At 36.0% G+C, this 12,093-nt stretch overlaps 1 protein-coding gene across 1 annotated transcript in view; it reads left to right on the forward strand.

Moving 5' to 3' along the window:
- Window positions 1-11,141: 11,141 nt before the first annotated feature.
- Window positions 11,142-12,093, forward strand: part of LOC132908983 (brain tumor protein) — a 155,075-nt gene continuing 154,123 nt past the window's right edge. Inside the window, exon 1 of the mRNA XM_060963507.1 lies at window positions 11,142-11,555. The gene's annotated coding sequence lies outside the window, so the exon portion shown is untranslated. The remainder of the gene's footprint in view (window positions 11,556-12,093) is intronic.

Consider the following 12,093-nt stretch of genomic DNA (forward strand, 5'->3'; position numbering starts at 1 on the left):
TTTAGTAAGTTCCAGGGTTTATTCTTTGACGTCCTGGCCTCGGACGTCGTCTCGCAAGCGATGCGGTCAACACATGCGTTTCAACCCTGCAACTTTCTCTACGGCCATGGGTCGCTACATATTTTTTTGTATATTTATATTTTCTTTTTGATTTTTGTTTTCTTTCTTGTACATCGACTATTCACTGCTGTAACATCTTTTTTTTACCCTGTAACATAGAAATTCTGTCCGTGATAATAAATAAATAAACGAACAAATAAACATTACTGTTATATAATATAATAATTTTTACAAGTTTGAAACGTAGTATTTCCAACGAGGAATCTAACGAACAAGTTTCAAACATGGTATTTCTAAAAGTACTGTATGCAAATTTGATTGTTCTTCTGAAACAGAACGAAACCTCTTTCCTTTTCTGAGAAGAATTTACATTTTAAAACACCGTGATTATCGTAATATGCATAATGTTATTGTTAATTTTACAACTTTCGATTCGTTATGCAGATGGCGACAGAAAAATGTATGCGCACGTTAAGAAACGTTATCTATGGACTTTTACGAAGTTGAATTAACATACAGATCCTTCTTTTGTTAAAACGTGTATTCGTTCTTTTGACCCTCTCTGTATATACAGTGGCTAGAGAAAGTATTGGTATGTATATTCTATATTTCCAATAAAGCATCCTTTTACTTTCATAGTATCAAATTTTTATATTCACATGGAAGTATTATTAAATAATGCAAAATTTTAGTTAATTAGTATGTAAATGCCGTAATAAATAGCTCGTTTATCATTTGTTATGTATCAATTGTTATATATCAAACATATATATGTATATATGTATATATACCTAGGAACATAGGGAGAAAATATTGTTCGTTTTGAACAAACATAAAATGTTGGGTTTGGCCAGCTTCTCGCTGCAAATATTCCATCGTGGACGTTTAAGATTGTTCTATGATATCCGTCTTCGCTCAAACTAGCGTTCACATCTGGATACTGAACTAACAAGATGCTACCAAATCCGCCGCATAATAACGTACACTAGGGCTGAGGATATCTTCGCTCCTCAGGGACGCGGCCTAAATTTCATTCTGCTAACTTGTTTTACACTCTGCTACAAAGTACAACAGAATTACAGAGCGAAACATATAACTTCGTTAAACAGCAGAGTTTCGTTGCACGGCAAATCCTTCTTCCGTTTAGCCGACGCCCTTACATTTGAATCGATGCGATTGTTAGTTTGATTAAATGAGTTAAAACCGACGGAGAATTAAACGTGCATACAGTCAGTCTCAATAGTGTGCATACACCTATCGAATTTGTGCATCCGATTTACCAATAAACTAAAAGTGTTCTCTGTGAAAATTACTATGAATCTATTTCTAGACGAAACTAAAAAGATTACTAATTACATAGAAATAATTAAATACCTACGACACTTTATGTGCACGATTTCTTAAGAAAGATCTTAATTGGATACCTAAAAGAGGTATTCTGCTACAGAATGTGTTCCTTTCAAGCCTTTTTTACCATTTTTGAACAAAGGAATTATCCTTCTCCGCCAACATTTTACGCATAGGTATATTTCTTCATCTTAGTGACATTTACAATCTCATAAGAAAGCCAATAATGAAACTTGGTGATATTGCGAAGCCTCGCTTGTTATCTTTAGCTTGTTAGCTTTATTTAAAAAAATCTTCTCGCGACGTTCGTGTTTCCGCGTATTTTGCCTGTCGAGGATAAGAAAACCAAAAAATATTTGATCAGAATTAGTTTGACTACGATAGCCACTAGAACGAAGGGAAAAAATCGCTAACTAAAAGCACCACTGTACTTTGAAGTTGAACTATCAATCCTTCTTCGATCTTCGCCACCTAATAAATTGGAAAAATATTCATTTTGATTCTGGTACGGACTACAACGATGTACAACGAAGACGCGAGAGAAATTTCGATCCAATCGGCCAAGTAGATCTTGAAATATCGTGGATGTCGATTCGAAAAACTTAGATTCGAGGAAAATGTGTTTAAAGTTTTTCGTATCACTGTTTTAATACCACTGAACATCCTATTTTTTAAACGTATTTTCTTCCAGGAAACGTATGTCCTTCCAGGAAATGCGAAAGATTCGTTCCTTTCGAAGGTGTATAACAGAATATTCCTTTATTCTATTAAAACGATCAATGACACGAAGAAAATAAGGATGATTTACAACGAATACAATTTTTACTCATAACGTATCCGTTTTATGTCCAACATTTAGACGTCATCGGACAAAGTAAGATTGTAATTTCGCGAACCACAGTGAATTGCTCTTTGATCGCTCCATCCCCTTTAAAGAGCGTAATTGGCTTTCGGTTGAAAAACAAGACCGTTTCTGGCTATTGGAACAGCCGTGATGTAACTTGAACGGCGACAAATTTTCCATAATTAAAATGAGAGTGATACTCCGACGGTCGAGCGGATTACCTAACGATCTTGAAACTTTGATCTCGGCTCGCGTTCATCCATCCATCAGGTTGGAAAGAGACGCGGTTGAACGAAGAAGAAGGAGCGCGCGGGATCCGAGCTTCCTCGAACGTGCTTCCATCCCGTAGCCACCCCCAGGAGCCCTTGGCCTCTGCAAAGCTCCTGCCACCTGCTATCCCCTGGCTCGCCTGCGACGCGTCAATATTCGCCGACCACCCACCGAATACGACCTACCTCCCCGGTGCAGCTCTGTGCGGATACACGCGCAGGCGCGGTCTCGATCCTTCGACCTTCCGGCTAACGCCACGCCGAGCCGTGCGACCTTAAGCCCGGTCCACGCTTGCACATACTTTTTTATATATACGTAGTTGCGGACAATTTGCATTTGTTTTCCGCGGAACATCCACGGACAACGGGGGAGAAGATTCAGGTCCACGGAGACTCCACGGATGGAAACTTGGTTCGCACTGACGGACGATCGTCGGCTGACGTGCGTTTGCAGTCAACCTATATCTATACGTCGTTCAGGCAAAGCACCGTAAAATTCACGTAAACGGACAAGCATTTTGCTTTCTTTCAAAATGAAAAACAAGAGATAACGTCTACTGGCAAATGTAGGGACATGGGCTTTTATCTCGTTTGGGAAGCAACGATTCTGCTGTGCGATGGTGAGACAAGGAAAGGCGGAAGTAGAAAATTTAAGAATACATACTGCTTGTCGAAATTACCACGAAATCAGGTACCACATCTTCGGAAATATGTCGCAAAGAATTGTTCGGAAATCGAACAAAGGTCAACTTCATTTTTTTTTAATGCAACTATATATACCTTTTAATACATCGATCACTCTATATATCTATATATAGGATCATTAAATTCTGATTTTCTGTTGAATATTAACAACCAAACTCAGGTAGTATTTCATCGTAGAGCAGTTTTTCCTCATTATAATGTTAATTATCTGTATTTATGTGATAACTTACTTGAAAAGTGGGCGTACATATTTATTGTTTAAAAGTCAGCATTCAAAAAGTTTAAGGTATCTTCTTCGTGCTTGAGGGGGACTGTCCGCTTGGCGATAATCATATTTCCGATGATCATTTTCAACGCATCCTCGACTCATCGACACCGAGGTATACCCTGGCACACTCCTAGCGAAGAAACGATATTTCCTGCAGGCAGTTAGGTAATTTTAGTTAGTTTAGCAGTTTCGATCTTTTGACGATCGCCGGCGGAAAATATATACGGACGATGTCTGTCGGTGTAGGTGCGCCTTAAAGGTCCGACTATCATCGCAGACACGTATTTTCCTCGGATACGCCTTGGAGTACTAAAGTCTTGTGCACGACAAGTTCGTCTATTCAAATAATATATTTGATTACGCGTTATTCAAATAACATAATTGAAAAATCTTTCTTTGAATGATATATTATCCTTAAATTGCAGATTTTTATGCGTTTCAGGAAAATTAGAGGTGCAAAATTGCAGCGAAAGCTCGCAGTATGAAAAAGTACATAAAACGTCCAAAGTATGTAATATTGTGCTCTATGTGCAACATAGTGCTCTATGTAATATTTCATACGTAAAACAATTTTCTACCGAGATTTTATTTTTTTTAATTAGATTCTCAAAAATATGAATTTACATAAATAATTTTTTAAAATGGTTGTGCGTTAGTTCGTTCGAGCACGAAATGGTTTTCCCTAAATTATTTCATTAGCCGACAATCCAGCTGTGTGTGCGTAGCAAGTGCCACGAGGTTATTAGTGCGATGAATATTTGGCTGCCAAATTTTTTATCTTATTCTCTTATTTTCTATTTGAAACAACCTGCCAAATTTCCACCAGGACGAGTTGCGGGAAATCTATGGAGCTATAAAAAAGAGTTTCTATTTGAATGAAGTTTTGTTTAAACCATTCCTTAAGTACGTACTTTCTGATCCCTTTATATCAACATCTTGAACTGCTCCGAAATACAGATTTCCCTAGAGCGTCTCGCGCTTGCAAACACACACTATTCGATATTTAAAGAATTTCCATAGAGAAATAGAGACGCTCGAAGATTATTCAAACACGAAGAAAATTTTTTTTAAATATAACGCTATACTGCCGCTGTCTGCGCTATCTTGTGGAGAGATTCTTCCCATTTGCTGCAACGATAAATATGGATGTCTTCTTGCCGAAATGTTTGAAGCAAGAACAATTTTGCTGCAGCAAGCGTGGTTACATTACGAAGATTCACGGACTCTAAATTTAAGCATTTATCGTGGTCGAATAGAAGTTCGTTCGTTCGCATAAATAACAAGTAATCTGATCACAACCTCTTATGTCGGATTATTTGTTATTTTATTTGAATGATTTAATTAACTGAGACAAGAAATTACTTGGAAATTAATTATTTCAATTCATACAAAATAAAGTTACTTTCTCTGTGTTGCTTTTAAAATAAGAATAATAAATACATTATCTCAAATTTTAATTGTTTTATTTTATTCCAAATAAAATGCGTCAAAGTTTCGTACGCAAGTAATGATCCTCTCAAGAACAACGCGTTATATGTATCGAAAAGTAGTCGCTAATAACTCTGGCAATTAGCATTACCTTGAATAATAAAATGAAAAAGAAAAACATTTCGACGGTCCTTGAGCTCGTTTCTTCTTCCTGCTCGATCTAGAATCTAGAAAATCCCACCAACTTCTAAAATGAAATACAATATTTAACACGAGTAGAGGGATCTCGTTTAATACCCTTACGATACGTTCTTATGCTTCTCACGATCTACTTACATTTTGCGCGCGACTGTATACCGCTGACAAGTCTTTGGGAACCGTGCTACTTCTTTCAAACGTGAAAAATGCGATCAATAAAGGATAAAAGTAATCGATATAAAATATGGTAGACTCGAATCGTAGAATATTTTTCTTTTTCTGTGTACTATATTGATGTTAATTAAATGATAGCTTATAGTTCAGAAAAATACCGTAACATATAGAGTGACTGTACCTAATATGGAACAGCACCTAATACGAGACACTAATATTTCGGCAAGTACCTGATTATGAATTCTTTGATGAATCAAATACTTTGATCAAACAATTTCCTTCATTTTAAAATAAACTTTGAATTTTACTAAAAAATTTGGATTACTCGTTCGTGCATTTAGTATTATGCCAGTGTTGTCTGTAAACAAGAGAAAAAGGTCTAAAAAGATCTTCCTTTTTGCTAACTCTATCTTGTAAAAGATATGATACGTCTATCGTCTATTTCACGTTATTTGAATTTAAAACAAGAATATTATTATTGTTATTATTATTATTATTATTATTATATTATATGTTATCGTTATGCACATACACATACATGTATGATACTTTTATTTCAAATATACTACCGTTTAATCAATCTTCTTAATTAATTTCAAAATTGTGAAACAATTATCATGAAATTGTTCGTATCTTCGATCGAACAAATTTACGATATAATTACAAAAACAAAGAGATAAAAGAAGAAATAAAACAATAGACGGAAGGTGTCAGCAACGGAAAGTAATGGAAATGGCGATTTGCGTCAAACCGTGTTTAAACGCTATACGTGTTAAAATACCGGATTATATACTATCAATGGATATGGAATTGCAGTCAATATACAGGGGTGACATAAATTGCGTGCTACGAAACAAAAATATCGCATTATCTCAATTTTGCGACTATCCTGTATAACGATTTGTATCGTTGTCCACTCTTTGGAGGATAGTTTATCGCACCGTCAAGAATTGAAATCAAACGATTTAGCCCGTCATGCTCTTTTCATCGTTATACCTAACGCCGACCTAACCCCAAACTTATTTCCCTTCTTTTTAATTGGTTTTAACGTTGCTTTAAAATCATTGACTAAAATTCGATAATTCGACGATTGGATCTTGCCCGAAGACGCGGCGTTTTTCCATTATGAGATGCATCGTTCGCCTGATAGCTTAAATAGCTAGCTTAAAAAGCAACGGCGAATATTTTGTTCGGTCAACTTGCTATACTAGTTTTTAAATAAACTGAGCCTCGATGAAAGATTTAAATTACTCGTTTGTACACCTGATCCATATAGCGTATGAAACTGGTACTTGCTTTTTTAAAATTTCAAATTTCTCTTCTTTTTCTATTATCTTGCTCCTCGTCAAGTAACGACGATATTATTGCCATTCCTCTAATAGTAAATTTCGACATATTTGTAAAATGGGCGATAATTGGGAATATGGTGTCATGTGTCGCCGACGCGTGGATAGCGGAACCTCGTTGTGTCGGTGCTGCGCTGCTAAATGGTCCACACTTGTGAATATGTCGATGCTGGTCCGATGTTGGTCAGATGCTGGTCAGGCGTTGTGCTGTTGCATGGGTGGCGACCTTCGAGATAGAAACACATTAGTATCGCGTCACGTGAAATCACATGCTTCGTCGTGCTTCCACGATGACATCTGAAAAGTGTGAACCGGTGTATTTCATGTATGTCGTGCATGGTTGTATGGATTTACGTTGTATGATAGCGCGTGAGATCGCCTGACATGATAGTAACATGTTTCCATTGGCATATACGATTTTCCGTTTCATTTTCTTGAAACATCGAAGATCTTTTTGTTCATTGGAATAAGAATAAAAGTAAGAGAAATTGTGGTGTAGCTGCAACGGACTGTCTGTGGAATCGTCAGCAGTTGGAATATGCGTGGCATTTTCTATTGCTTTAGTCTGATGTTGTTATCTATAGTTCTAAAGAATAATCAAGAAAATATCATCAATATGGATAACGGTAAACTCTTACGATGGAACGTCGATGATATTAATAAAAAGGTACGTTTTACTGAACTATCAATCGCAACTAAGTTAGAAGCGGTCGCGGAAACAGCAAATTATTCTCACCAGACTTAGAATTGGGCACACTAAACCGACACACTCTCCTCTTATAACCAAAAATGAACGAAATAAATGCAATTGCTGTAACTGCATGTTGCGTGTGGATTCTTTTTCTTAATTGTAGTAACGTTTCCCGGTGCAAAATTAAATTTGCTCGTCCAAATAAGATTCGGGCGTATCAAAGTCACGAAAAACATTGAGAAAATCTTTCTTTATTTTCTCAAAGATATTCATCTATATCGCCAATTACGATATCGTAAACTACGGATTTAGTTTCAAGATAGACTGTATCATATTAATTTAGCTTTAGGTTAATTGCATTGTATTGTACGGCAATTTTATCGTGTGTGCTATGTAATACATACAAAATGTATAAATACCATTATTTATATTTGTGACTTGCCTTACTTTTGTTAATCCTTGTGACCTTGAATAGAATAAATTTAATAAAAGTAAGATTCTAGATATAAAAATTCAAGGATCATAGCAAAGTTAAAAGCGGCACCTTCGATAAGATGTACACGGAAAGTCACGTTGAAAATTTAGTAAATCCTTCGAGGATAGGAATACAAGGATGACGAAGGGACGAGTGCGAGAAGGAGACACGACGAGGTAAATAAAAGAGAAGAAAGGAAGGGTCGTTACGACGTGTTATTAGCTAAAAGCATCCCCATAGCGACGCGAGCATAAATAGGCGAACGCGTGGCGTAAAAGTAAATTAAGGAAGTTGGTACAATGTTGCGATGTTATATACACGACGTTATGCCACGAAGCTTGTGTAATCTTTCACGTTTACACGAAACTGCTGCCTCTGGAACGGCGGTTAACCAAACGATACTGCCGAAACAGAAATTCTTCCGTGGCAACCGTTCACCTCGTAGAGAAAACTCGAATTCCTTTGTAGCGAAACCGACCGGAGTACAAACAACACGACCGGTTAACTATACCCGTGGAAACTTTGAAGTAGGAAGGTCTTTTCAAACGTGTTACTTCCGACGACAGCTTGTTTCCCTCCGACAGAAAATTACGGAAAATAAATTCTCGTTCCGTATCGATCACCGAGTAATGCGACTCGGTGTTATTAACTGGCAAATTAAACGTCATCGAATAATGCGCGAGTATACATTTTTCAAAATTCGTATAATATTAACTTACCTATGTTTTTTATCGTTAATTTGTATTCCTGATACTCCGTATCGTTCCAATCAATTTTCAATTTCCAATTAATGCAACAAGCGCGTGAGGATTTCCGGATAAATTTCGTGCCTTTAAGATATATATACTCACTTTTCATTGTCATCATACACTTTTTTGAAACCATTAGTGCTAATGATTTAATGCAAAAACGTGCTATCTTTTGAAATGAACGTTGCTGAATTACGATTAATCTTCCTTCTGATATAATTTATTAATTTATTCATTCCACGCCATCTATTCTTGTTTAAGCGCTGTCGGTGCCATAATTATATTTCCTATTCTAAAAATTATCTTCGTCATGGTCGTCAATATGTATTTATTTTGTCTACGTCGTTGTTTCAACAATTCTACTTCGACTACCGTTTGTTCTTATCGTCTACGTTTGTTTCTAGTCTTTACAAGGGAACTTTGAATAAGACAGTTCAACAATGGGAGATTAAGATGATAATATGCCATTTATGATATTCAAAAGTGTTTTTTGTTTTGTTGTTCTGTTTGTTAAACGATACAAACGAGAACTAATCGAAAGAGAACATCATTCCGACTCAAATGAATTAAATCTAGTATTGGTACAGAAAGTATTAAACGAGGCAGTCAAGAGAAAGTTTAAAGAGTAAGTAAGGGAAAACACGGTAATTTTACAAAGCTGAATTATAATTGACAAGAGAGATAAATGTACAATATAATTTAATATAATATAACGGACGAATGTTTAGTACAGAAAAAATCTTAAACCACAAATTTTACTTACGATTATATACGTAACTACCAATTTTAAACTTTCTCCTGCTCGCCACTGTATATAAAAAAGTTGATAATTACCTTGATTCAAGTGTAATATAAGATATTATTATTATTAGAACCAAAATTAGTTATCTATCCCAAGTTAGCTATTTATTTGTAGGTATAAATATGTATTTTACATATACAAGGTGTCCCATCTAACTCTGCCATCCTTAATTATTCTCTTACTCGCCATAATACTAAAAAACGTTTCAAACAAAAGTTATATGGTAACGGGGGGAACATGCTGTGCTTTTATCGAACACAAGTTTCCAGTGTTTCAAAAACGTCTAAATGTCTACAGGGATATGTAATAAGAAATGAGAATATCCGTTTAGTTATTTTAATGTCATCTTTACTGAACGTTTCGTGCTCATCGCACGGTCAAATAGATAAAAGCACGGTATGTCCCCCTCGATACCACGCAATTTTGTTTAAAACATTCTTTTGTATCGTGACAAATAAGAGAGTACTTAGAGGCGACAGAGTTAGGTGGCACACTATATGTGTTAATAAATTTGCTACCAAAGAATTGAATTTAACAGGGAAAAGTAGTCAAATACAGAATAATTTTTAAAGATGTATTTTTAAAGATCCGACAAATGAATATCTATGAAACAGCTATAGATTGTGTCACTCGTTAAGCTTCGTACCGTACACGTAGGGGTTCATCAGTCGGGCGGATGTTAAAATATCGTGCCAGGATCGTTTTACTTTTTTACTGGTTTTTTACTGGAAAAGTTTCGATGGTGTATAAATTTGACGTGTCTTTTCGTATTTGTTATTATTTTGCTATATTTGTGCTCCTTGTCGTTGCTAGCATACTTATCTGTGATACTCGGAGGTATTTACGAGCTGAATATCACGTTTTTAATTTTGTAAAATTCCAAATATAGACACCCAGTAGCGGTCCAATTATACAATATCCCAATATTTGAGTTATTTTTTTTTTTATAGGTCGTTTTACTTATAAGATAGCAGAACATCCTCTCCGAGCACGAGGAAAAATCAATAAGAAAGAAAACTATGGGACGAGAAAGAGATGGCTGGAGCAGCCATAAAAACGGTTCGAGAAAAGAAAATGGGCTACCTTTAAGCATCAAACCACTTTAGCGTAGTCACGAGTGTACTGCTGCAGAGTTTGATACCCGGACTTGCGACTATTGTAAATAGCTGCATCTTGCAATTATTAAAACGTGTGCTTTTGTTACGATCAAGAAGAAAGAAAATATTTTTCGTTTGTCTTTTAATTTTCATAGTACCCGACGTCGGTATTCCATATTTGGGTGTCTATTCCGCACTGGGTATGATTTCCATCTTTTTAATTTCGATCCAGTATCGAAAATCGTTCATAGCGTTGAAAGTGTAAAAATGGTCCGGAATTGAGCGTAGATATATGATCGAATATCCATAAAAATTTTTATTTGTCGTGATTGATTTTGTGAGAATGACGTTGGAAAAACGAAATGATATTCCATATTTGGCTACTTTCCTCTAATATTGAAAAGGAACCGTAGAAAATCTATTCGTGGATGTTTCATAAAAGCGTTGATAGCGTAGCTTTTGCAGCGAATAAAAAAGAAGAAACGCATCCCTGTTGCTACGACTATTCCCATATCGCAGAAAAGTGCATTCGATAGGCAAATGTACTCGCCGAGCGCAGAAACCTGCGCTTAGGTTCACTTCACTCCCCACCCCCTTTCCGCGGCTACCGCCAACCGCCCCCTTTTACTCTCCCCGGAGTTCGCTATTCCTGTCGTGTATCCGCGCTTCGTCGGCTGCCGCTGTCAGCATCGTCGTCGTCGTCGCCGTCGTCGCCGTCGTTGACGTGACCGTAACGACTCGTGCGAAAAAGTTCGGTCGTCGATGCGTACTCGAGTGGTCCAAGTTCGGTTAAAATTGGTCCAAATTCGGTTAAAGTCGGTCCTATACGCTTGTTAACGTATTAAGGTTAGGAACACTTGGAATATTTTTCGCGAGTTCCAAAGAGATATTTTGTCAAATTTCAAAGTTATCGTTCGGTGGTTATCTTTCTAGTGAATACGTTATTTCCTCCTGGCAATCGTTTTTGCATTTGACAAGATCCTGATCGGTGTTTCGATTCTTCCAGTTATTGTTAAGTCTCGGATTTTTCTGAACACGATTCCTTGGACTATTGTCACGTGGCGAATGTGAAGAAGAAACGTCATCGCATGGCCAGCCCAAGGTAAGCAACTTCAAGATCGTTTTAACACGTTCAATTAATCTTTTCCTTTTTCGATGTTATTAACGTTAATAAGGTCGAAAACGTGGAAACGCATTAACTAATACTACGTAAATCTTGATCGATCGAATTAGTAAATTAAGTATTATTAACAAATTCTTATTATTTTCTAAATTTTTAACAATACGATTTATATAGATACATTTTTGAAAGAAGGTTAAATCAGCTGTATATATTCGATTAATCAAGCAGTAATGCTTACGAATCAAAATTATTTAGAATAGAAAGAATTATCTGAATTTCTTCCATAACCTATTCGTGATTGAGAAACTAGTATATTAAGAAAACTAGTCATTACACAAAAAGAAATCAATTTATAAATTACTCTTTGTACTTAGTAATTTCTATAATATTTATCGACTGTTAAATATCTCTTGTTAGTTTTATAGAAATTTCAACGAATCTACTTTATCAAATTATCTTTGTGTTTATTAAGACGCTTAGCTACATACGAGATGGACATAGTTTCCTAAAAAATTAC

This window comes from Bombus pascuorum, chromosome 7 (assembly GCF_905332965.1).
Source record: "Bombus pascuorum chromosome 7, iyBomPasc1.1, whole genome shotgun sequence".
Lineage (NCBI taxonomy): Eukaryota > Metazoa > Arthropoda > Insecta > Hymenoptera > Apidae > Bombus > Bombus pascuorum.